The 23,172-nt window shown below is 37.2% G+C and overlaps 1 pseudogene across 1 annotated transcript; it reads left to right on the top strand.

The window, feature by feature from the left end:
- The first annotated feature begins 7,248 nt into the window (after window positions 1-7,248).
- LOC308658155 lies at window positions 7,249-22,364 on the top strand (annotated as a pseudogene). Its single transcript has 4 exons — window positions 7,249-7,341; window positions 7,671-7,945; window positions 14,310-14,580; window positions 21,761-22,364. The product of its transcript is annotated as an uncharacterized misc_RNA (transcript).
- Window positions 22,365-23,172: the final 808 nt, after the last annotated feature.

The raw sequence follows: 23,172 nt of genomic DNA, 5'->3' as shown, positions 1-23,172 counted from the left end.
AGAATAGAGTCATAGAAAAACTCATGTGCATTTAACTTCACTTCCCCTCAATTTATTGTAAGCTTTAGTGGATGGGCACCAGACTCACATAGGACTCTCTTCCCAGGAAATTTGAAATCAAAACAGAGAAAGGGGATCTGTATGTTGCCTGTAACCTTAGGACCTCTGCATGAACTTATATGCTGGAGAGCCTGAAGCCTATTCTTTCTGATTCTTATAGCAAAGTAGCCAGAGGTGAAGAAAATCCCTTTTGGGTTCCCTCCCAGGGATTTTCTAGGCACTCATCTACATCTTCTTGGGCTAGCCTTGTGTCTTCCCCGAGCTATATTACATAGGCCACATCCTGAGTGTAGATTTGTCTTTCTTGCTTGAGCAGAATCAACTTGGTTTCAGGTACTTGCAGCCAAGCAGGTACTTACTAAGATAAAAAAAATAAAAACATGTTTCACTTAATCAGGAAAGCTGCTCAAACTTCTTCTGGAGAGATGAAGCAGGCTACTCCTTCTAATGACATACTAAAAATGGCTCAGGACCACAGCTCTCAACTCAGTTTTCCTGGAGACAAGCAAATTCCCATGACCTTAGACCATTCATGAGGCTTTAGCAGGACTTTATCTCAGAGATTGGCCATGGCCATATCCCACCGAGTAGAGAAAAGTTGCATAACAGATGTAGGCCTTTTTTATGAGCACTTCCTTTTCCAATTTCACCAAAACAGTTTAAAAAAAAGTCTAAAGTGCCCCAAATCCTAGGCTTAGGGCTTAGTAAGAGAGGTTTAGGAATGTACTCCTAACTAGCATGAGAGGCATGAGAATCAAGTTTCTGTATCAAAAATAAGTGTACTTCCCCAAATACCATGTCCTAAATGATTCTGCGCATCTCCTTTTGATTATCTTAGATAAGGCTCTCTCAAAGAGTCTGTCTCTATGTAGAATTCAACACATTAGGAGGGCCCAAGGGGCAAATATCCCCAAAGTTGTACACCAAATCAGCAGAAGAACTTAAAATAAAACCCAGGGACTTTTACTGCCCAATCCACTGGAAAAAAATTTGTGGGACCTTCAGGGACATTGAAGGAGGGAGCCTGTTTCTCAATTTTATTGGAAGATTTCCTTTTGTAGGTGTTCCAAGTACAAACACTGCAAAGAGGGAAAGAGAGAAAGAATGTATATAATATAAAAAATGGTGAAATGCTGATGTCATTTGGACATAAATGACACCTTAAAAGGAGATGCAGTTGTGTTATAGGAAGTACAACAGACAGAAAACCAGGTGTGGATTTTCCACTTCTGACTGTGCCACTAATAAACTGCTTAATTTTGTATAAATTGTTTAACTTCTCTTGACCTATAAATCTTGATCTGCAAATGAAAGTTGTACTAACCTCCCCAGATCCCAAATGTTAGGTGTAGGACAGGCTGAACATGTTGTCTGAAGAGCAGGCTGAACGAATGTTAGCTGCAGGATAACCCACGAACTCAAACCCCCCTCTGTCTGGTCCTTTATCACCTGTTTGTGTCAAGTCTGAATACTCGACACAACTCAAGGCTGAACACTCGACCCCCACAGATCTGGTGCAACAGAAACCCACATCTGACCCCTGCCACATCTGCCTGAAGGCAGAAGATGACACCCTTAGCAACTATGGTGTGATCCAATCATTGTACACCAACAAAGCTGCTTGCAGACCCAGAGATTCCATTAGATTTTCACTAAAAAACTCCCTCCTGCCGGCCCCTCTCTCTTGCTCTTGCTCTTGCGCTCTTGCGCTCTCTCTCTCTCTCTCTCTCTCTCTCTCTCTCTCTCTCTCTCTCGCTCTCGCTCTCTCTTTTCTTGCTTTTGCTCTTCCTTGCTCTTTTTTCCTCTCTCTCTCTCTCTCTCTCTCTCTCTCTCTCCTCCTCTTTTGCACTGCTGCAATAAAGATCTCTTAGTCGCTCTGAGTGTTGTGGTCACTTTCCTTTCACCAAATTCTATGAAATCCTTAATTTTTAAGGTTTAAAAATTGAATGAATTAAAGTGACAAAGTTATATAATGTAGCACTTAAATTTTCAAAATAATTCAACTCATTTAATATAGTTTTAAAAGCTAACATGGCCCCAGAAATATAATCAATTAAATAAAACAATAGATGCTGTTTTGTTTTTATCCTTAAAAAAAATCTAAGGAAGCCAGAATAAAGATAACAGAATTAAAAATACAAATATACAAAATGGAATATAGCTCAGCATTAAAAGAAAATAAAACTAAGGCATTTGCAGGTAAATGGATGGAGTTTGAGAATATCATGCTACATGAAATAAGCCATTCCCAAAAAACCCAAGGACAAATGTTTTCTCTGGTATGTGGATACTGATCCATTTATGGGATGGGGGCCATGGGAAGAATGGAGGAACTTTAGATTGGGCATAGGGGAATGAAGGAAGGGGAAGGGGCATGGGGGTAGGAAAGATGCATGTATGCTTGCACTAATAGTATGACTCTACATTGTGTACAGAGAAATGAAGAATTGTGCCCCATATGTGTACAATGAATTGAAATGCATTATGCTGTCACATATAATGATTTAGAACAAATACAATTTAAAAAAAATTAGGAAAAAAATTCATTGCATATACTCACTCACTGACCTTCGCTGGTGCTTAAGTCAGCTTGCTCTGCAAGCAGATTGCTGTAGGCAAATAATGCATATGTGTTAGTGAGGGTTAGCACAGTGGGCTCATTTTATAGAACTATTCTCTTAACCTTGTGTTCCCACTATTCCCATCTATCTGTCCCCTTACACTTTCATGGAAGTGTTAAGTAGTAGGTTATTTCATAGGTCTACCTCATTTCAACAACCTCATATAATATGACTACTTTGAAATTCCACTCAAATTGTGACATCACACAGCTACAGAGGCCTCAAATAATAGTGCATATTTTAATTCTATTGCTCTGATATACTTGGGAATTGTAGTTCCTATATTATGAGAAATTGATTTGAATGTCAAGAGAAGCAATTTCAATTAGCTATTGAAAGGTTAATAAAATAGGTACTTGTCACTCCGTTTTTCTATATGCTTAACAAAACACTGTTTGCTAATCTTGTTCCCAGGATGTGCTGTCCCCATCTGTGAACTGTTTGCTAATCTTGTTTCCAGAATGAGCTGTCCCCAACTGCCAAACTACAAAATGTAACTTCTCTCCCTGCCCTCTCCAAGGAAAGTATATAAGCTCTGCTTAAGCTGTTCTCAGGGCTCTGTCTCTCTTTGCTAAAGTGAGCTCTGAGCCCCAGCATGCTGGTCCCCAAATAAAACCCTCCTGCTGTTGCATGAGGCAGTCTCTTGTGGTCTCTTCCTCCGACGTTTCGCCGGTCCCTAACATTTGGTGCATTGGCCGGGAAGTGCGCATTGCCGGACAGGGAGACCCCAACAGACTCCTTAGGGGTAAGTAAGACGCCTTTCCTTCTTCTTCTTCTCCTCCTTTTTCTCCTTCTTGTTTTTCCTTTGCGATCGCTCAGAGTCTCGTTTTTGGCTCAGCGAAGAGCGTGAGCTCTCAGAGCCTTCTGGTTTTTCGGTTTGGGTTGGCAGAGTGTGGTTGCTAGCGGAGAGCGTAAGCTCCCCCTGGCGGTGGTGGACAGATGTGTCCAGAAGCCACAGGCCACGTCTTCCAAGGGATGCTTTGAGAGACTCTGGGAGGGATGGAGGTGCCCTCATCTGGGAGGGACGGAGGTGCCCTCATCTGGTACATTCTGCTGCCAACCCGTCTGGTTTTGCCGGCAACAATTCTTTCTCTCAGGTTGAATTCACTGTCTGTTTTTAATCTCTGCCTCTGAACTTGTGTTACACGTTTACTGTTTACTGTGTGTCCGTGTTTGTGTCATGTTTATATCGTCCCTGTCTTTGTTCAAGTAACTTTCATTATGGGACAAAGCCATTTCATGCCTCTGTCCCTGACCCTTGATCACTGGACTGAAGTCTGCATAAGGGCTCAGAATCTTTCTTTTTCAGTAAAACGCCGGACCTGGCAGACTCTCTGTGCCTCAGAATGGGCCACCTTTGGAGTCGGATGGCCCCCAGAAGGATCTTTCTACTTCCCACTAATTTGAAAAATCAGAGATATTGTCTTTGTCTTTCAGTCAGGACCACATAGCCATCCAGATCAACAGCCATATATCTTAACTTGGCAGGACCTCTGCAAATCTCCTCCTCCATGGGTGAAGCTTTTCCTTGTCCCTGCCCCTGCTCCTACTCCTTCCCCCATGATTCTGTCTCTCAAACCCTCTGCTCCTCCTCCTCCTCCACCCTCTGTTCTCCCTAAATCTCAAGATTTGACTCTACTGGGCTCTCCTCCCCCTCCTTATCCCCTACCCTCATCCCCCAACCCCCAACACCCTCTAAGTGATTCCCCTGATGCTGACTCAGCCTCTCCACCATTGGAGGAAGCTGAGCCAGCCCAGTACCCTCCAGATGACTCCCCCATGGCACACAGAGCCCCTCCTCCCCAGAAGAAACTGGCCCAGCTAAAAGAACTCAAAGAACCCACCGACGTTTTCACACCAGCCTACTTGGGATGACTGCCAACAACTCCTAGGGACTCTCTTCATGACAGAGGAATGAGAGAGAATCCTCCTGGAAGCTAGAAAAAAATATCCTCAGACCAGATGGGCGACCGACACAACTTCCCCTTGAACCGACCCAACTGGGACCCCAACATCTTTGAAGGTATGGAGCATCTGTCCACTTATCACCGGGCTCTAATAGCAGGTCTCTGAGCAGCCGCTAGACGGCCAACTAATTTGGCCAAGGTAAGAGATATTATTCAAGGGCCTAATGAATCTCCCTCTATGTTTCTGGAGAGAATTATGGAGGCATATAGGAGATATACTCCTTTTGATCCTCAGGCAGAGGATCAAAAGGCATCTGTTACAATGGACATTATTGGGCAAGCTTCCCTGGATATTAAAAAAAAAAAAATTACAACGCTTAGATGGATTACAAGATATGACTTTGAGAGATTTAGTCAGAGAAGCCGAGAAGGTATACTATAAGAGAGAAACTGAGGAAGAGAAGGAACAAAGGAGGGAGAAAGAAAGGGAGCAAAGGGAGGATGAAAGAAGCAAAAGACAGACTGAGGCATTGACTAAGGTCCTGGTTACAACAACAAATAGGCCAGAAGTTAAGAGACAGGGAGACAGAAAGGGATACCTGGGCCCACACCAAAAGCCACCTCTGGCCTCAGATCAATGTGCCTACTGTAGAGAAAAAGGACACTGGTCCAAAGAGTGCCCTAGAAAGAAACAGCCACGCCAGCCAGCCATTCTAACTCTGGAGGATGACTAGGAAAGTCGGGACTCAGATCCCCTCCCTGAGCTCAGGGTAACTTTTGAAGTGGAGGTGACCCCAGTAAACTTTGAAGTGGATACAGGGGCAGTATACTCAGCCCTTAAGGCCCCATTGGGTCCTCTATCAACTAAAAGGTCTCTAGTTCAAGGGGCTAACGGCAGTAAATATCGGGCTTGGACAACTAAGAGGACCATGGACCTGGGGAAAGGAAAAGTCCATCACTCCTTCCTAGTGATCCCAGAATGCCCGGCCCCATTGATGGGCAGAGATCTGCTCACCAAACTCCGGGCCAGAATAACTTTTAACCCTGAAGGCCCCCAAATGAAATTTCTAAATCCTTCAGTAAAAATTCCTATAGTCATGGCTTTAACTATATCAGTAAAAGATGAACATTAACTCTTCACACCCCCCAAGACTGATCAAACAGGCAAGCTATCCCAGAAATGGATAACAGATTACCCAGATGCCTGGGCAGAAACTGCTGGGTTAGGCCTAGCCGTAAAACAACCTCCAATAACAGTGGAGTTAAAAACCTCAGCCTCCCCAATTAATATTAAACAATATCCTCTGAGCAAAAAAAAACTAAAGATAGGATAAGGCCCCATATTCAGAAATATCTGGCCTTAGGGGTCCTAAGGCCCTGTCAATCGGCCTGGAACACTCCCCTGCTACCAGTAAAAAAGCCAGGAACCGGGGACTATCGCCCCATTCAAGACCTAAGAGAGACCAACAACAGAGTGCAGGACATTCACCCCACAGTACCTAATCCGTACAATCTGCTTAGCACCCTGAACCCTGAGCGAAAATGGTATACTGTTCTGGACTTAAAAGATGCTTTCTTTTGCTTGCCTCTGCACAAAGATAGTCAGTTGCTGTTTGCTTTCAAATGGGTAAACCCAGAAACCGGAACGTCTGGTCAACTAACTTGGACCAGACTCCCACAGGGGTTCAAAAACTCCCCCACTCTCTTTGATGAAGCCCTTCACAGAGATCTCAACAACTTCAGAACCATGCACCCCGAAGTCACCCTACTCTAATATGTGGATGACCTGCTACTGGCAGCCGATACCAAGGAAAACTGTGAGTCTGGGACCCAAGCACTATTATCCGAGCTTTCTCAACTCAGGTATAGAGCTTCTGCTAAAAAGGCCCAAATTTGCCAGCAAGAAGTAGTCTTCCTGGACTATTCCCTTAGAGGCGGTAAACGATGGTTCACTGAGCCCAGAAAACAAACCATTGTGCAGATACCACCCCCATCTAACAAGAGGGCAAATGAAGAGGCTAAATTGGCAGCCCTAAACAGAGTAACCATGTTAACACTTTCCACACCGGGGGAACATAAGGACACAGACAGTGAACTCCTCGACTTTACTGAGCCCAGCCTGCAATTTCAGAAAGCCTTACACTACATTAAAAATGTACATCTGGGCTGGGGATGTGGCTCAAGCGGTAGCGCGCTCGCCTCGCATGCGTGCGGCCCGGGTTCGATCCTCAGCACCACATACCAACAAAGATGTTGTGTCCACCGAGAACTAAAAATAAATATTAAAAATTCTCTCTCTCTCTCTCTCTCTCTCTCTCTCTCTCTTAAAAAAAAATGTACATCAACTCACTCACCTTGGTTCAAAGAAATTGCAGGCATTCCTGAAGGATCAAGAACAGAGTTTTCCACTAACTGGCTCACAGCGAAAGGAAATAGCTGAACTGGTAACAAAAGCCTGTCGGGTCTATCGATTGGTTAATGCTTAACCTTCCAAGCTTCCTGTAGGAAGGCGCCTTCGAGGAACCAGACCAGGACAATTTTGGGAAGTGGACTTTACTGAAATTAAGCCATCAAGGTATGGACTTAAATATCTCCTAATCTTTGTAGATACATTTTCAGGATGGATTGAAGCCTTCCCCACAAAAAAAGAAACGGCGCAAATGGTGGTCAGGAAGATCCTGGAAGATATTTTTCCAAGATTCGGCCTGCCTAAGGTAATAGGGTCTGATAATGGACCGGCGTTCGTGGCCCAGGTAAGTCAGGGGTTAACCAGGACCCTGGGGATTAATTGGAAATTACATTGTGCTTATAGTCCCCAGAGCTCAGGACAGGTAGAAAGAATAAATAGAACCATTAAAGAGACCTTAACGAAATTAAGCTTAGAGACCGGCATAAAAGATTTGACTATGCTCCTGCCTTATGCACTGTTTCATACAAGAAATACTCCCTCTGTTTCTTTGTGTAACCTCACCCCCTATGAAATTCTCTATGGTGCCCCTCCATTGGGGTTAGGTAAGGGACCTAACCCCAATTCTAAGACCTAACAATTCCTTCCACACCCCCTTGCTTGACACACTTAAAGCTTTTAAAAAAAAACTCAGTGATACCTGTGGAAACAGCTGGCCACTGCCTACCAACCTGGGGACGAAGGAACTCCACACTGATATCAAGTGGGAAACTTCATCTACGTAAGACAACATCAGGTGTCATCCCTAGAACCCCGCTGGAAAGGACCATACCAGGTGCTACTTATAACACCTACAGCGGTAAAGGTAAACGGAATCACTTCCTGGATCCATGCCTCTCATCTCAAGCCTGCGCCCTGTCCAGACTCTGGCTGGAAATTGGAAAAGACTGGTAACCCTCTCAAATTGCGTATTTGCTGTGTGGATAAGGCTATGGACTCTCCCCTTGACCACCAGTAGTCCTAACTCTCATCAGCCCGTACAGCAGCGATGGCTAATCACAAATCCTACTGGACAAAAAGTATGATCTGTCTCACATACAGCCCCCTTAGGGACCTGGTGGCCATCTCTCCACCCAGATATTTGTCAGCTGGCTATAGGTCCTTCCTATTGGGTATCCCTGATGAAGAGGATCCCACTAAAATTCCATTAAATCCCTTCCATACCACAGATAATAGAAACAAACATTATGGATGTAGCGAAACGCGAGCCAGATGTAGGTTGGCTAACCTAGATTACTATGTTTGCCCAGCGGACTATCAAAGCCACAAACAGTCATGGCTGTGTGGGGGAAAAATCGACTTCTTCTGTAAGTCATAAGGATGTAAACATACAGGGGCTACCTGATGGAACCCAAACCTCCACTGGTTCTCAGACCATTGCCCCTTTGCTGAAGTAACAGGTACTGAGGTATCTCTCCACCCATTCACTCCTCTCTTCTCCTGTCATTGCCCACACCGGGTCCCACCAAGTCCTCTTACCAGCTAACCCAAAGCTCAAACCAGCTGAGGAGAGCCCTCAGACCCCTATCCAAGATGTAATGAAAATGGCCTTTAAAGTTGCTTTGTCATCACTGAAAACAGGTTACTAAAAATTTAAAGTCCCTCACAGGCTTTTTGGGATACTCACTCCAGTCTTCCCCTCTACTCTACCTGTTCTACCACTCAAGTTTTTATTGCTAGGAAAATCCCAAACCCCTTTCCCATTATTCTTTTACATCTATCCTTCCTCATTCTCAAATCCACGGAGCTGCTCTCAGCACTGCCTTCCCCGTCCTCCCCCTCTATACCAACCCCACAGAAAAGTCTTAACTGACCTTCTCCAGAAGTCTTCACCATGGCTGACTATAGGACTTTCAGCAAAAGAGTCCCTATAAAAGAGTTCAGTATAGATAAACTTCCTCTTTTCATGTTGCCCTGTTCTACTTGGCCACTGGCTGGAAAAATCAGCACTCCTAAGCTAGACACCCCCTTACTAGTTTTTCACAAAATATGTGAACAAGGCCTCTGACCTTGAGCTGGGGCTTCACAGAGATGGCTACATTTCTAAGATAAAAAAGTTATCAACTGGGCTCCATTGTAACAGCTGGCAGGAAAAAAAGTAAAGAAAAAATTCTCCCCCTCCCAGGTGTCCTTGAAAAGTTAACTTGCCCAGAACAGAGAAAAAAAATAGAAACAAAAACTGCTTTTTGTGAACTTCTGCAGACTGTGAACTTCTGAGCCCCTTCCCTTACATGTTGAGTACAAAATTCTGAAACTACCTAAACTTGGGGTTCAGGGGATTAATTGATTACAACAGAAGCAATGCCCTCTGAATCCGGTTGCAACCAAATAGAACTGTTTCCCTGTCTTCAGTGCTATCTTAGGTGCCTTGTCCGTCCCTACAACAGTATAATTCTATATACTTAAACATTATTTATGTTTTCATAAAATGGTCAACAGATGTGATTAATTGTATAATAGTGCAGATGTTTCCCAGAGTGCTCTATCATGACGCAAGTTCATTTAAAGATCAAATAAGGGGACATACAACCCGGTTCCGCCGGGAACCTGTATCCCTCACTTTAGCCATCTTATTAGGAATGGGAATTGTTGCAGGGGTGGGCACAGGGACCACTTCCCTGGTCCGTGGGACACAACAAATGACCCAATTAGAAACAGCAATGGACCAAAACTTAAAGATATTAGAAACCTCCATCACAGCTTTGCAGGAATCTTTAACCTCTCTCTCTGAAGTTGTTTCACAGAACAGGCGAGGGTTGGACCTCCTCTTCATGAGAGAAGAGGGCCTTTGTGCTGCATTGAGGGAAGAATGTTGTTTTTATGCCGACCATACTGGAGTTGTAAAAAATCTATGAGTAAACTAAGAAGATGCCTTGAAGAGCGTCAGAGAGAGAGAGAGGCCCAAAAAGGGTGGTATGAGTCTTGGTTCACACAGTACCCCTGGTTAACTATGCTTTTATCAGCCCTGACTGGTCCTTTAATAATTCTTATATTGTTGCTAACTCTAGGACCCTGTTTGCTCAACCGTGTAGTTTCCTTTCTCCAAGCCCAAATTGGACAAATCAAACTAATGGTAATCAGACAACAATATACCCCACTAGCAGACATAAAACGTGACACCCCCCAATGATCACTTTTATGATTAAAAGTAGCCAGAAGAAGAAGTGGGGAATGAAAGGTTAATAAAATAGGTACTTGTCACTCCGTTTTTCTATATGCTTAACAAAACACTGTTTGCTAATCTTGTTCCCAGGATGTGCTGTCCCCAACTGTGAACTGTTTGCTAATCTTGTTCCCAGAATGAGCTGTCCCCAACTGCCAAACTACAAAATGTAACTTCTCTCCCTGCCCTCTCCAAGGAAAGTATATAAGCTCTGCTTAAGCTGTTCTCAGGGCTCTATCTCTCTTTGCTAAAGTGAGCTCTGAGCCCCAGCATGCTGGTCCCCAAATAAAACCCTCCTGCTGTTGCATGAGGCAGTCTCTTGTGGTCTCTTCCTCCGACGTTTCGCCGGTCCCTAACAGCTATTAGGATGTAATACTTCTCCATTATGTTAGTTTGATATAGTTTTCCATCAATATAACAACAATTCTCATATATGTATATGACATATGTATATGTCATATATGTACACAAAATCAGCAGAAGAACTGAAAATACTACCCAGGGACTTTTACTGCCCAATCCACTGGAAAAAATTTGAGGGACCTTCAGGGACATTGAAGGAGGGAGCATGTTTCTCAATTTTATTGGAAGATTTCCTTTTGTGGTTGTTCCAAGCACAAACATTATTTTATATTTGTATTATTAGCAAAGAGCTTTTGACTAATAAAAAGAGAAATTATCTAGTGGTGGGTTATGTGAATTGCCTAGTTGAGATCACACAATGTTTGTTTCTATATAGTATATTAGGAAGTAATTACCCCATTCATCTCTGCTTCTACAGTATTTAAAATAAAATATAGATCTTAAGAGGACAAAAATATCATGTTATAATCTATATACTATTTATAGTTACTCCATACAAATTAGTGTAATCTTAGGAATATTCATCTCTATTATAAATTGTACAATCTATCATTATACTACCAAAAGCTAGGCCCTTGCTCTGATGTCAATCCAATTATAAGAACACAGTTTTGAGAAAAAGTAAAACTAATAAACTTCTCCTAACAAAATAGAAACACATAGGACTCCTGTTCCAGAGTCTGTGATTCTGCCCTTTAGGTTGGGGGCAAGGGGTTTTTAAAGAGATGATTCAAAGGCTAAATCCCATGTGTTCTCTGTTGTAATTCACTTGTTAATTTGGGAGATGGTCATTTCTTAGATCTTCTGGTGCCATCCCCAATGTCTGAATTACTCATTCCTGTTCATGTGATAGATAGGTAGGATCTCAAGGACAGATAAACTCTGCCTAGGATGGGGAAGAAAAGTATTCCTGTTTCCCTTGAGATTAAGGAGGGGAAGATTGGGATGGAGAGATATTAGAGAAGTGAAGTGAAGTGAAGTGAAGTGAAGTGAAGAAGGAAAGGAAGAGAAAGAAACTTGTCCATTTAAAAAATATGTGGCAGCAGCAGAGCAGCAAGAGTTATATATTCAAAGCATGAAGGAGACTACTGTAACACTTAAAGAATTAAAATATCCTCAATGGAAGCAAAATAAATACACACATAGAATACAGTGAGTGTTTTTCTGTAAGTTTACTGTGATTAAACAGTGAAAATATTAATTTTTTTTATCTCTATGGGGACATACAAAGGACTGAAATTTTTATTACAAGGTGGACTACTAATGTGATCGGAAAGATGATTTGGTGGCAGAATTAGAAGTATACATTTAAACTATAAGAAGGATCATTTGAGATCATCAAGCAATTTTGAAATTATTTCAGGAGCACCTATGAACTAATTTTTCACCATTGATAGTTTTTTTTACTAAATTTACATATATGACTATACACATTTTACTCCCATAGCCAAAAGATATCAAATTTCTGAGAAGTGTCAAGAACATGAATACACTTGAGAACATTGTAGATACTCTTTCTGCATTGACAAATTGCTGAGTGTGTTATCACTTGTCCACACTTTCACATGTAGCTCTGGCAACTTGGGAGTGAACTTGGAAAAGGTGGAGTTTTGGTTCTGGAAATGTCAGCATCAACAGATGCTTCTACTTGAACTTGAATCACAATCAGCAGAGCCATCCTTCAGAGATCAGCAAGCTTCTAGTTTGGATGATGATTGGCAAAAGCCAAGATAAAAAAAAGGATGAGGTGGGCTCTTCTTAATATTCTAAACAATGAAATATGTATGTAATTCTGCAGGGTTATTACCCTTTTTCTGATATACATAAAATGAGGTTTCCTGCTAGCCAGTGGATGAGATTTGAAAATGGATTTAATTTTATTTGAAATACAATCACTGTCATTATTTCCTATACATTTGAGTTTATGGTTACAAATACAAATCATAGACATTTCTTAGCTGTTAACATTCTCTCTATTCCTTCTCTATGAATTAAATAATTTTGAAATAATTTCCCTGCTTGAGAAAATGCTATAGTGAGAGTTGAAAAGTTGATCAATCCATGGTGTAGACATAGCAAAGCACTCTATTGTATGCAGTAAGTACAATTTAAAAGTTAAAAATCGATCACTTAAATAAGTGCCTCTGTGAAATAATTCAAAATGATATTGTCTAAAGAAAATGCTTTGTCTTGTTTTTGTAGAAATATGTACTGAATAATTCCTCCTTCCTCTGAGTTTATGCCAGTGTTAAATAACCAAATGTCAAGTGAAGCATCTTTACTTGACTATACTATACCTTTGATACCCCCTTTCCTGATACATGTTACTTGGTAGCCCATTAAATATTTAAATGTTTGATAATAATGAAGACATCATTTTGACAAAACTTCATAACTAATGGCAACAATATTCCAGTGTATTGTTTGTTTTACACCTGTTATTTCTAGTTACCCTGAACCCACCAAGTTAATAAAATTCTTGCATGTTTTTTTATGGCTTAAAGTTGGTTTTAATCAAATGGTTTTGTTCTGAGAATCAGGACACCAGCTGCAAAGTTAAGACATTTGTGACCCCTTAGATACTTGCACTAATTCAATGAAAGGGATGTGAATTGAGGCTAAGCAGGTGTAATTCGAACATACTCCTGGAAAACAAAAGAATGTTTACACATTACCATTTTGCTTTAAGCCAAGACAAATTAATTGACTTCCTTTATAAATTTGTCACACATTAATTAGAGAGGCGTGTTTTCATCACAATGTATTCAAATACTCTCAGCCTCAATTACTTCTTGACAAAATTCTGAACAGATTTTATTTCTGAGTTTTAAAAACTTTATTAATATTTTCATGTTATCAATGTTGATATGAAATTATCTTTTGTTTTTCCTCTGCTGGGTGCTGTCCTCTTTTTATCACAGGAACAAAATTCTATTCTATCACTATATTTACCTGCTTCTCCTGGCTACTGTGAAGATGGGGATTTCATTATTGGTGGACTCTTTTCCCTGAGAGTGATGGCTGGTGACACCAGAAGTAAATTTGACTTTACAGATAAATTCCATATGTCTGATTATGTTTATGTTTAAGTGTATCCATTTTCCTAAGTGTATAAATTCTCTCTAGGGGAGAATCATTTTTCTTTCTATAAAGGTGCAGGATATGATATTGAGAACTTTCAACTTATATGCCTTGATATAATTGAATTGATTTATTTGACACTACTGTGGTGTTTTCCCCTATTTAATCTAGCAAAATACTATTTTCTGAATCACAACATGATATCCAAGGTAGGGTAACTAAATTCTCATGTAATGCCTGCCATTTTCTTTTTTTAATATTTAGTTTTTTAGTTGTAGTTGAACACAATACCTTTATTTTTCATTTATTTATTTGTATGTGGTGCTGAGGATCTAGCCCAGGGCCTTGCTCATGCTGGGCAAGCAATCTTCCTCTGAGCCACAACCCTAGCCCCATGGCTTCCATTTTCTATTTATTTCATTCCCTGACATTTTATCAGTCTTACAATGCCTCAAATAGTCAATATTATAAATTTGACTGTAAATCATTAGACTGTCAGTCTGATTTTTTTTGAGGCACCAAATTTCTGAATGTTTTCAAAATAAGATATCTTATTTATTTTGGGGGTTATCATGTGCATTCTTTTATAACTCATCTTTTTTAGAAAACAAAATCTATGAGATTGTCTTTTCACCTTTTATTTCTAGGGATCTTACTAAGCATTATCAGTGCCTGCTGGCCATGGTTTTTGCTGTACAGAAAATCAACAAGGGCCTGAATATGTTGTTCAATATGTCTCTGGGATTCCATCTCTACAATGTTGACTTTATTGAGAAAAAGGCCATAGAGATTTCTAAGTCTTTACTTTCAGGAAAGAGTCCTCCAGTCCATAATTAAGACTGTAGGTCTGAGAAGAGAAACAAGCTGGTGGCTGTGGTAGGAGGTGTTTCAACAGGGATATCAACTCAGAGTTTCCAAGTACTCATTCTTTTTTTTTTTTTTTTTTTTTATAATATTTTATTGTTGGTTGTTCAAAACATTACATAGTTCTTAATATACCATATTTCTTTACAATGTCCTCCAGGTAAATAAACAATTCTGGCTTTGGGGGTTAAATATAGAAATAAATAACAAAAATTTAATTTATGCTTACAGAAAAGGTATGAGACTTCTTAACAAGGTACTCGTTATTCATTTTTTCTCTAAAATATGTCTTCATAAAGCAAAATTGTGTTTGTATAATAAAATTTACTTTGAAATCATCAAAATGTATAAAAGTATACACAAATATATAAACATTCATATTTATATATAAAATAATAATAAATCTTAACAGCTAGAGAAAATAAAATATTTTCCCTTATCATAACAACTTTTTTCCTATGGAATTTAAAACATCATAAATATATTGGGTTCATAACACTTCTATTCACATGCTTTTTAAAATTTTTTTTTCATTGTACTAATACTTTGAATATATTTCACTTATGATCAATTACTTTTGTTTAATATCAGTTCAAATTGCACCCTAACATTTCATTCTACAAAAGTTATTTAACTGATTTACTATGTTGAGATCTTTAGATTATTTCTAATTTACCACTATTAAAATGATTATTTCAATTCCTATAACAGTTTTTAAAATCTTTTTTTTAATCACATTATTTTTTTTCTTTAATTTTTATTATTGGTTGTTCAAAACATTACATAGTTCTTGACATATCATATTTCACACTTTGATTCAAGTGGGTTATGAACTCCCATTTTTACCCCGTATACAGATTGCAGCATCGCATCGGTTACACATCCACTGTTTTACATATTACATTGAATAGTGATAACTTTCTTTAAATGGTTTTCTAACAGTAATAGTTCAGAGTCAAATGTACTCATGCCTGCCACGTACTCAGAGTCAAATGTATACAACTCTAAAGGTTGTGACAGAATTAGAAATTGTCATTCAACACACACACACACACCCCAGTTTACCTGCTATAATGCATGAGAATCCCAGTGTACTTATCTGTTAACATCCTAGGAATTATGTATTTTTCCCGGTTTTAATTTTCATTCCTTATGCTTATGAGTTTATTTTATTTCTTGTTTTACATACTTTTAATCTTACCTTTGTTGTGTGATGGTGGTAAGGTAATTCTATTTTTTTTTCTCATTGATTTTAATCCTATTCCTTCCTTAGAAACAAATTTAATCTTTCAAACTGTATTAAAGAATGAAAGTCTTTTTGTCACATTAAAGTATATATGTGTCTAATTAATAATTTAAATGTTGTTCAGTAAATTATGGAAAAAATAAACAAAAATATACTAGTTTCATTAGCATAATGTACTCACCTTCATGCTTAAAAAAGATAATCTTATTATCTTATTTCATCTATTAAAATTGTTTATTTTATGCATCTATTAAATATTGTTTTCTTAAGACTTTTTGCTTTCTTCCCTAAAGTAGTTGTTCATCTATTTTATGCTTTCTTATTTTTTGTTTCATTTTTCAAAAATGTTTAAGGCATTTATTCATCCATCCAGGTGGGTGACAATCATTTAATGAATATCTATGTTGAAAACTTATTGTTTTGAAAATGTCTGTTAAAACCTGAAGTTTGCTTGTCTGGGAAGCACGTGAATATAGGGATCTAGGCTTTGATTTAAATTCTATGATGGACATACTAGTTTGGGAGATCACTTAAAACATGTTTTTTTTTTTTTTTTTTTGTTAAAATAGTGTAAAGATTCTAGTGTTTGCCATGACATCCTCTCATATTCTGAGTTTGAGGAGTGTGGAAGATTCAATAAAGTAGATTGATAATGTGGGTTACAACCTAGAAATTAATTATGGAAAGAGAATTATGGAAAATAATTAAGAACCATGTTTCAAGGAAAAGAATGTGATCAAATGTTTTACATAAGGAGTTGATTAAATAAAATAAGTTCTAATAATTTGTTAATTGATTTAGAAATGAGGTAATTAGTGACTTTATTTTTCAAATATGGAGTGTGGTCAGCATACCTGATAGAGAAGGTATAAGAGAAAAGTGAAGAAACAAATAGGAATGGCAGTATAAACAACTTAACTGTGAGTTTTCTATGAAGGGCGAAAACAAGGGGAGAGCTGGAGGGTACTGGTACCTGAATGATCAACCTGGAGGAAGGGAAATACCAATCCAATTCAAATTTCTTCTGTCCTTTCTCTCTCACTCAAAGGAGACAGGAAGTGAAAAACATATGAGAAGCACTTATGAAGGTCACAACTGGGGCTCAGATACAAAGAAAGAAAGACTTAATCATCGGATCATACAACACTTCCCCCAACCAGAGTAAATAATTACATATTATATGCTTGAAATTTTATAAGAGTAAATTTTAAGTATTTTCACCCCAACACAAAGAAAGAGAGAGAGAGAGAGAGAGAGAGAGAGAGAGAGAGAGAGAGAGAGAGAGAGAAGTAACTGGGTGAAGTGATGGATATGCTAATTAGCTGTGGTAATAATTTCACAATGTTATCCATATGTTAAAATATTATATTGTACAGCACAAATATACACAATCTTCATCTGTTCACTATTTTCCAATAAAACTGGAAAAAAGGAAAAAAAATGCAGAATAATTTTCATTAAACATCCATGTAATTTGAATCTAACATAAAAGAAAGTTAATGTCATGATAAAATGTACTTCATTCCAGGAATGCAAGAATGGGTGAACATTATTTAGATCAGTCAATCAATGCACTTTATTGTGTTAATAAAAATAAAATTAAATATATGATTATCTCAATAGATGTACTGACCTTTTGTCAAACTTGAACAAATATATTTTAAAATTCTTCAAAAATTTGGAGTATAAGGAATATTCCTTATCAAGCAGAGAATATCAAGAAATTTTTTAAAATCATCCAATGGGGAAAAATCTCAATTTTCTTTTTTTTGCTTAAGGGTGTGAACAGAATGTTTTTCAGCTATTGCCTCTTCTCTTAAACTTTTACCAAAATTCTTAGCTGGTTAATTAAGGCAAAAGAGAAATAAAATCCTAAGACTAGATATAAGTAAATAAACATTTTTGTTTTTGAATATGATTATGTACATATAACATCTACAAACATCTACAAATTATAAAGTACAAGATAAAAACAAAAATATTAATTTTATCTTTTTTAATATTTGGGGTACCAAGAGTTGAACCCAGGGACATTGAACCACTGAGCCACATCCTGAGCCTTATTTTGAATTTCATTTAGAGATGAGGTGTCACTGAGTTACTTAGAACCTTGCTTTTGCTGAGGCTGGCTTTAAACTCTTTTCTCAGCCTCCCAAGCTGCTGGGATTACAGGCATGCACCACTGCACCTGGCTCAATTTCATTTTTGAAATCAGCCACAAAAAATGAAAACAAAACATAAAGATCTATTACAAAATTCATAAGACAGTACAAAATTTCTTCAGGACAGGAAACTGACTAATGGAGCAAAATAAAGATTTCAGAAATAGAAATATGTATGCAAACACCTCCTTTAAAAGATAAAAACACAACCCATTTGAGAGAGTATATGTTTTCCCACAAATTGTGCTGAATCAGTTGAATTACCATAGTAGAAAAATTATCTTAATTCCCCTATCTTATATCACACACAGACATAAATTTCAACTATATCACTTATTTAAATATGAAATATAAAGGAATAAAATGTTTAGAACAAAGCTAGAAAATACTTTTCACTACTTTGATGTAATCAGACTTCTCAAAATAACAAAACCATAAACTATAAAAAAAACAAATAACAAATTAGTCTAGGTTGAAGTTAGGAACTCTTGTAACTCAAAATAGAAAATACAAGTCAATTCACAGAGGAGAAACAGTCTCAATACATATATTTAAAGGTCTATGTTCAAAACTTCTATAAATAAGTTTGATGCAGTTGCTGAACAAAAGATGGTTACCAATTCAAAAAGCAGATATCCAAATGACAAATTAACACACAAACAGAAGTTGACTAATTGGCAAATAAATGAATGATAGCTTAAATAAATCACCATCCCTACCTATGGTGAAAAATACCATACCACAATGAAGAAAATGGAAAATCTCTTTATGTACTGCTATGTGATAATGTTTATAATATAGTACAAAGTAGGCTACTATTTCTTCTTAAATGCAAAATAAATGGGTATCTATCCATGCTTGCCCATTTTTGCCCAGGTATGGATTATCTCCAGGAGAATATGTGAGAATTTCAACTTTTTGAAATTAGTTATCTCTAGGAAAATAACTCATTGACAATTTATTGACAGATCAACTAGAATGAAGATGCTATATGCTTAGATATAAATGAGGAAAGTTTGAAATGCACTATTAATTCTTAAAGCAGAAAAGAGGTAAGACACGAGCTATTTGAATAAATTAGAATGTACACAAAAATGAAAAATACTCTTCAATAAATGGTACTATTTTTATTAGTCTATTAATTGACATAATAAAGGGATTGAAATTCCTTCATGAAAATAATTCAGAAGCAATTTAAGATTTATATTGATAAATCTCATGTCAAACTATCATGAAGAAAATAATTATATAACATGTAGTGAATATGTTTTGGACATGACTTGATTCTATTTTTCATAGCTTAGTAAAAAGGACCAGATATTGAGAGAGAAATGGATTTAATGGAAATAGCATAAATACAATATGAATAATGTTAATTGAGATAATGCTACACTATTCAGTCCAGTTTCATTTTTAAAGAAGCAATTGATATTTTAAGGATTCATTTAACAGAACAAAACAAAACAAAAATCTGTAAAATAAGTCATTTGGGTCACATGTACCTAAAAGTCCCATCAGTGATCCATATTTATGCTTGTTAAAATCCTTTGAGTTAAATATTCTAATTTTCTCACAAAATAACAAAAAAGAAATGGGAAAAGTTGTCTAATCTCTAAAGGGTATGAATAATATTCTTGGAGCATGCTTAGAATCTCATAAATATTATTATTTGTTTATAATATATTATGTTTTGTTTCATAAGGGAAATATTAAATTATCAAGGAGGGCATAAGGGATGCTCTTAAATGTATTATGATTTTACAAAATTCTTTTAGACTTGGGCACTGTGATATATACCTGAATCTAGAAATTTGGAGGTGAGGCCAGTAGGCTCACAAGTTTGCAGTCAGTCTTGGCAAATCAGAGAGGACCCTATCACCATACAAAATAAAAAATGGCTGGGGATGTAGCTCAGCAATAAACCATCTCTGGACTCAATCCCAGTATCACAAAAATAAATGTTTTCAAAAGCATCCTCATTTAACATATAATTATGAAAACATAATGAATCAAAAAATAGAAAAGACAATTTATGACCCAGCGCCCTAGGAAAATACTAGAATAAGCTGTTGTACCTGCCATGGATGAAAAGTCACACTTTCACCTTTATCAAGTGATTCTTCCTCCAGCCTGAGTGGCAGTTCTTCCTAAAGAGCCTTGGCAATGACATGCACAGCACCATAGACATTGTAATTCTGGGGTGAGGTATTCATATCCCAAACATGCAAAGCTCAAGTTTCCAGGGTACCATTTTATTCACATTTACTCAATATCCTGATTCCCTGTTGATCCAAATATGGACATTCAAATATTATAGACCACACATCCTGGATAAAAATGTCATGGGGAAATATTACAGGTGAACATTTCTGAGAAAATCTTGAAAACCAGGAACCTCATCAGTGTGTTCTGAAAATGATAATGCTCCACCAAAATACACATAGCTTCGACTTTGTCCAAAGGGTAATATAGTAATATCCCAGTTAGAAGTTGTTACTCAGATATTTCTAGATGCAATATTACAATGTATCTTCAGAACAAATCTAAGAAGAAAATATGTGTCTGTCGTCAAATACAAAATTGACATTTGAAAATGTAAATCTTTCCATTAAAAGTTGCTCCTTAATAGTATCCTTAACAAGAATCTCTGGGATATTTTTGGCAAATGCAACACAGAGGCCATTGTTGGTCATTTCTTGTGTCATGTCCCTGAGGAACATTTCTCCCCTGATGTCATCTAGAACTACAACCCAGATCCAACCAAAATGCAGCATTAGTTGAACAATTCCCTGATACAAAGCTGTAGGGTTCATGGGAAACTGGTAAAGAGACTGGAACAGGGCCTTGTCCCTGAGGCTATGGTCAAATTGATCATAGGTAATCTAAACAGAATAGAATGTTCTACTTAGACAAAATTTTTATTTTTATTCACAAATTATTTAACTTTACCTATTTCTTTCATGCAAAAAAGTCATTGAATAAATAAGTTTGCTAAGAAATATAATTAAGCTATAATATTATATTTTATATACCTTTTCATTTATTCTTTTTAAAAATATATCTAAAGAAAGTCACAAAAGTTTTCATCTCCTGATCTCAGTTAAAGTACTATAACTCAGCAGTTTATTTGCAAATCCAGTATTTTCAATACAGAGCTCTATACTTTTTGGATCACTGAAAGAATGAAATGTGAACACTCTATTTTTTTTTCTTGAAGCCATAAATATCTAATCAAATTTACTGAGAAAGAGAAATGTGTTAAGTATTTTAAAATTCAAAAAAGAAAGTAAAAGAAACCTACATATACTTAGGAGTCCTTATTCCTTATTGTAAAATACCTATATACACAGTCCACTATGCCAAAATGAAGAAAAAAGCCTCATTGTTTTCCCACCACTTTTTCTATGAAGATCATAAAGAATGTGTTCTTCCTAAAAACAACTGGTTCCTATCACTAAGGGGATAGATATCACATTTATATTGCCTCTCTATTAGTGATATGGGTACTGGTGGTATAGGATAAATTGCAGACTGAAAAAAAAACTCAGCAGCATACAAATGTTCAATATTTTTTTCACTATTTTAGTAAAATTTTTGTGGTATATAAACCTAGCAAAAACAGTATTTTGTTTTCTTATTTAAAATGGGTCATACCCAAGTGTCCTTCATCCTGTATGAAGTGAAGACTTAATAGATGACACTTTCACTGTATTTGTCATGAAATTTCTTCCAAGTGTTTACCATTACAGATCTTTGAATTTAAACAAGTTATGTGAAGAAAATAACTAAATATTCTTCTAAAATTAAAAGAAAGCTTAATTAACAGAATGAAACATTCTTTGGAGTTGTATTTTCTGTAGCCATTTATGCTATTTTGGCAAAGACTTCATTGTGTTTGTGGCCTTCAAAACTGTCACCCCATGGAGAAAATTTCAAATGTGGATGGTGACCCGATTCTCCAATACCATAGTCTTCAGTGGCTCCTTCATTCAAGTTTGCATCTGCACAATCTGGTTGGGAACTTCTCCCCATCTCCCTGACATGGATGCACAGTCAGAATTTGGCCAAATCATCCTCCAGTGTAATGAGGGATCCATGGTTGCCTTCTACTGTGTTCTTGGTTACTTGGGTTTTCTGTCACTTCTCAGCTTGATTATTGCTTTTCTGGTCAGGAAACTACCAGATAGTTTCAATGAGGCAAAACTGATCACATTCAGCATGCTGGTCTTCTGTAGTGTGTGGGTTTGAGCACCAAGAGCAAAAACATGGTGGCTTTGGAAACTTTTTCAATTGTGGCTTTCAGTGCTGGCTTGTTGTGTTGTATATTTCTTCCCAAGTGCTATGTGATTTTACTGAGAGCAGATAACATTTCAAGGAAAAAAATTTTGAACAATTTATTCCCAAAGACAAAGAAATTAATTTTCAGATGACATGATTGATACAAAGTGAGCTATAGTGTGGAAATAAAGTTTCTAAAGTGTGCATGAAGTGAATTCATGTCATTATAACTTGACAATTACTATTTAATCACATGTCCCTCTCATCATTGTGGTTACCAAGTTTCAATGAAAAGAATCTCTTTTTTTTTTTTTCAGATAGACAAATGTTTAAACTCCAACCCCCTGATGGCTGACTATGATGTTCAGCATGTATCTTAAACTTTTTTTTTTAGTTGGTTTTCTCATCTTTAAACAGCAATAGCAGGTCTAACAAATTATTAATGTCAGAATTAAATAAAATGATTTATTTGAAAACATGGGTGCTCAACTATATGCTTTCTTTTTGTGTGTCTTACTTAAGCTGTCATCTTTAAATGGAATTTAAACATTTGTCTATCTGAAAAAAAAAAAAGAGATTCTTTTCATTGAAACTTGGTAACCACAATGATGAAAGGGACATGTGATTAAATAGTAATTGTCAAGTTATAAAAAAAAAAAATAAAGTCTAGGTAGTTGTATGTTCTGGTATTAGAAAGTTAGTGATATGTTTTATTATTCTTCTAATAAAAAACAAAACTATATGGGATTTGAGTTTTGGACTATCTAAATAGTGTTTTGTACTCTTCCATATGCTTAGGTGAACTGTCATGGGTCAACATTTAGGCTAGGCCCTCAACTGAAAGAACACTTGAAGGAAAAATGGTGCTTTATCACTGACACATTATCCTCTAACACATCAGGAGAGAGATCTGAAGTACTGATGAGGAGAACTATTCTTCATGGGAGCATGTTATTTCTA

The sequence above is a fragment of the Spermophilus citellus genome, assembly GCF_964194105.1.
Source record: "Spermophilus citellus genome assembly, chromosome: 10".
NCBI classification, from domain to species: domain Eukaryota; kingdom Metazoa; phylum Chordata; class Mammalia; order Rodentia; family Sciuridae; genus Spermophilus; species Spermophilus citellus.
Note: the sequence above shows the minus strand (reverse complement) of the source record. Positions and strands in the feature narration are given on the sequence as shown.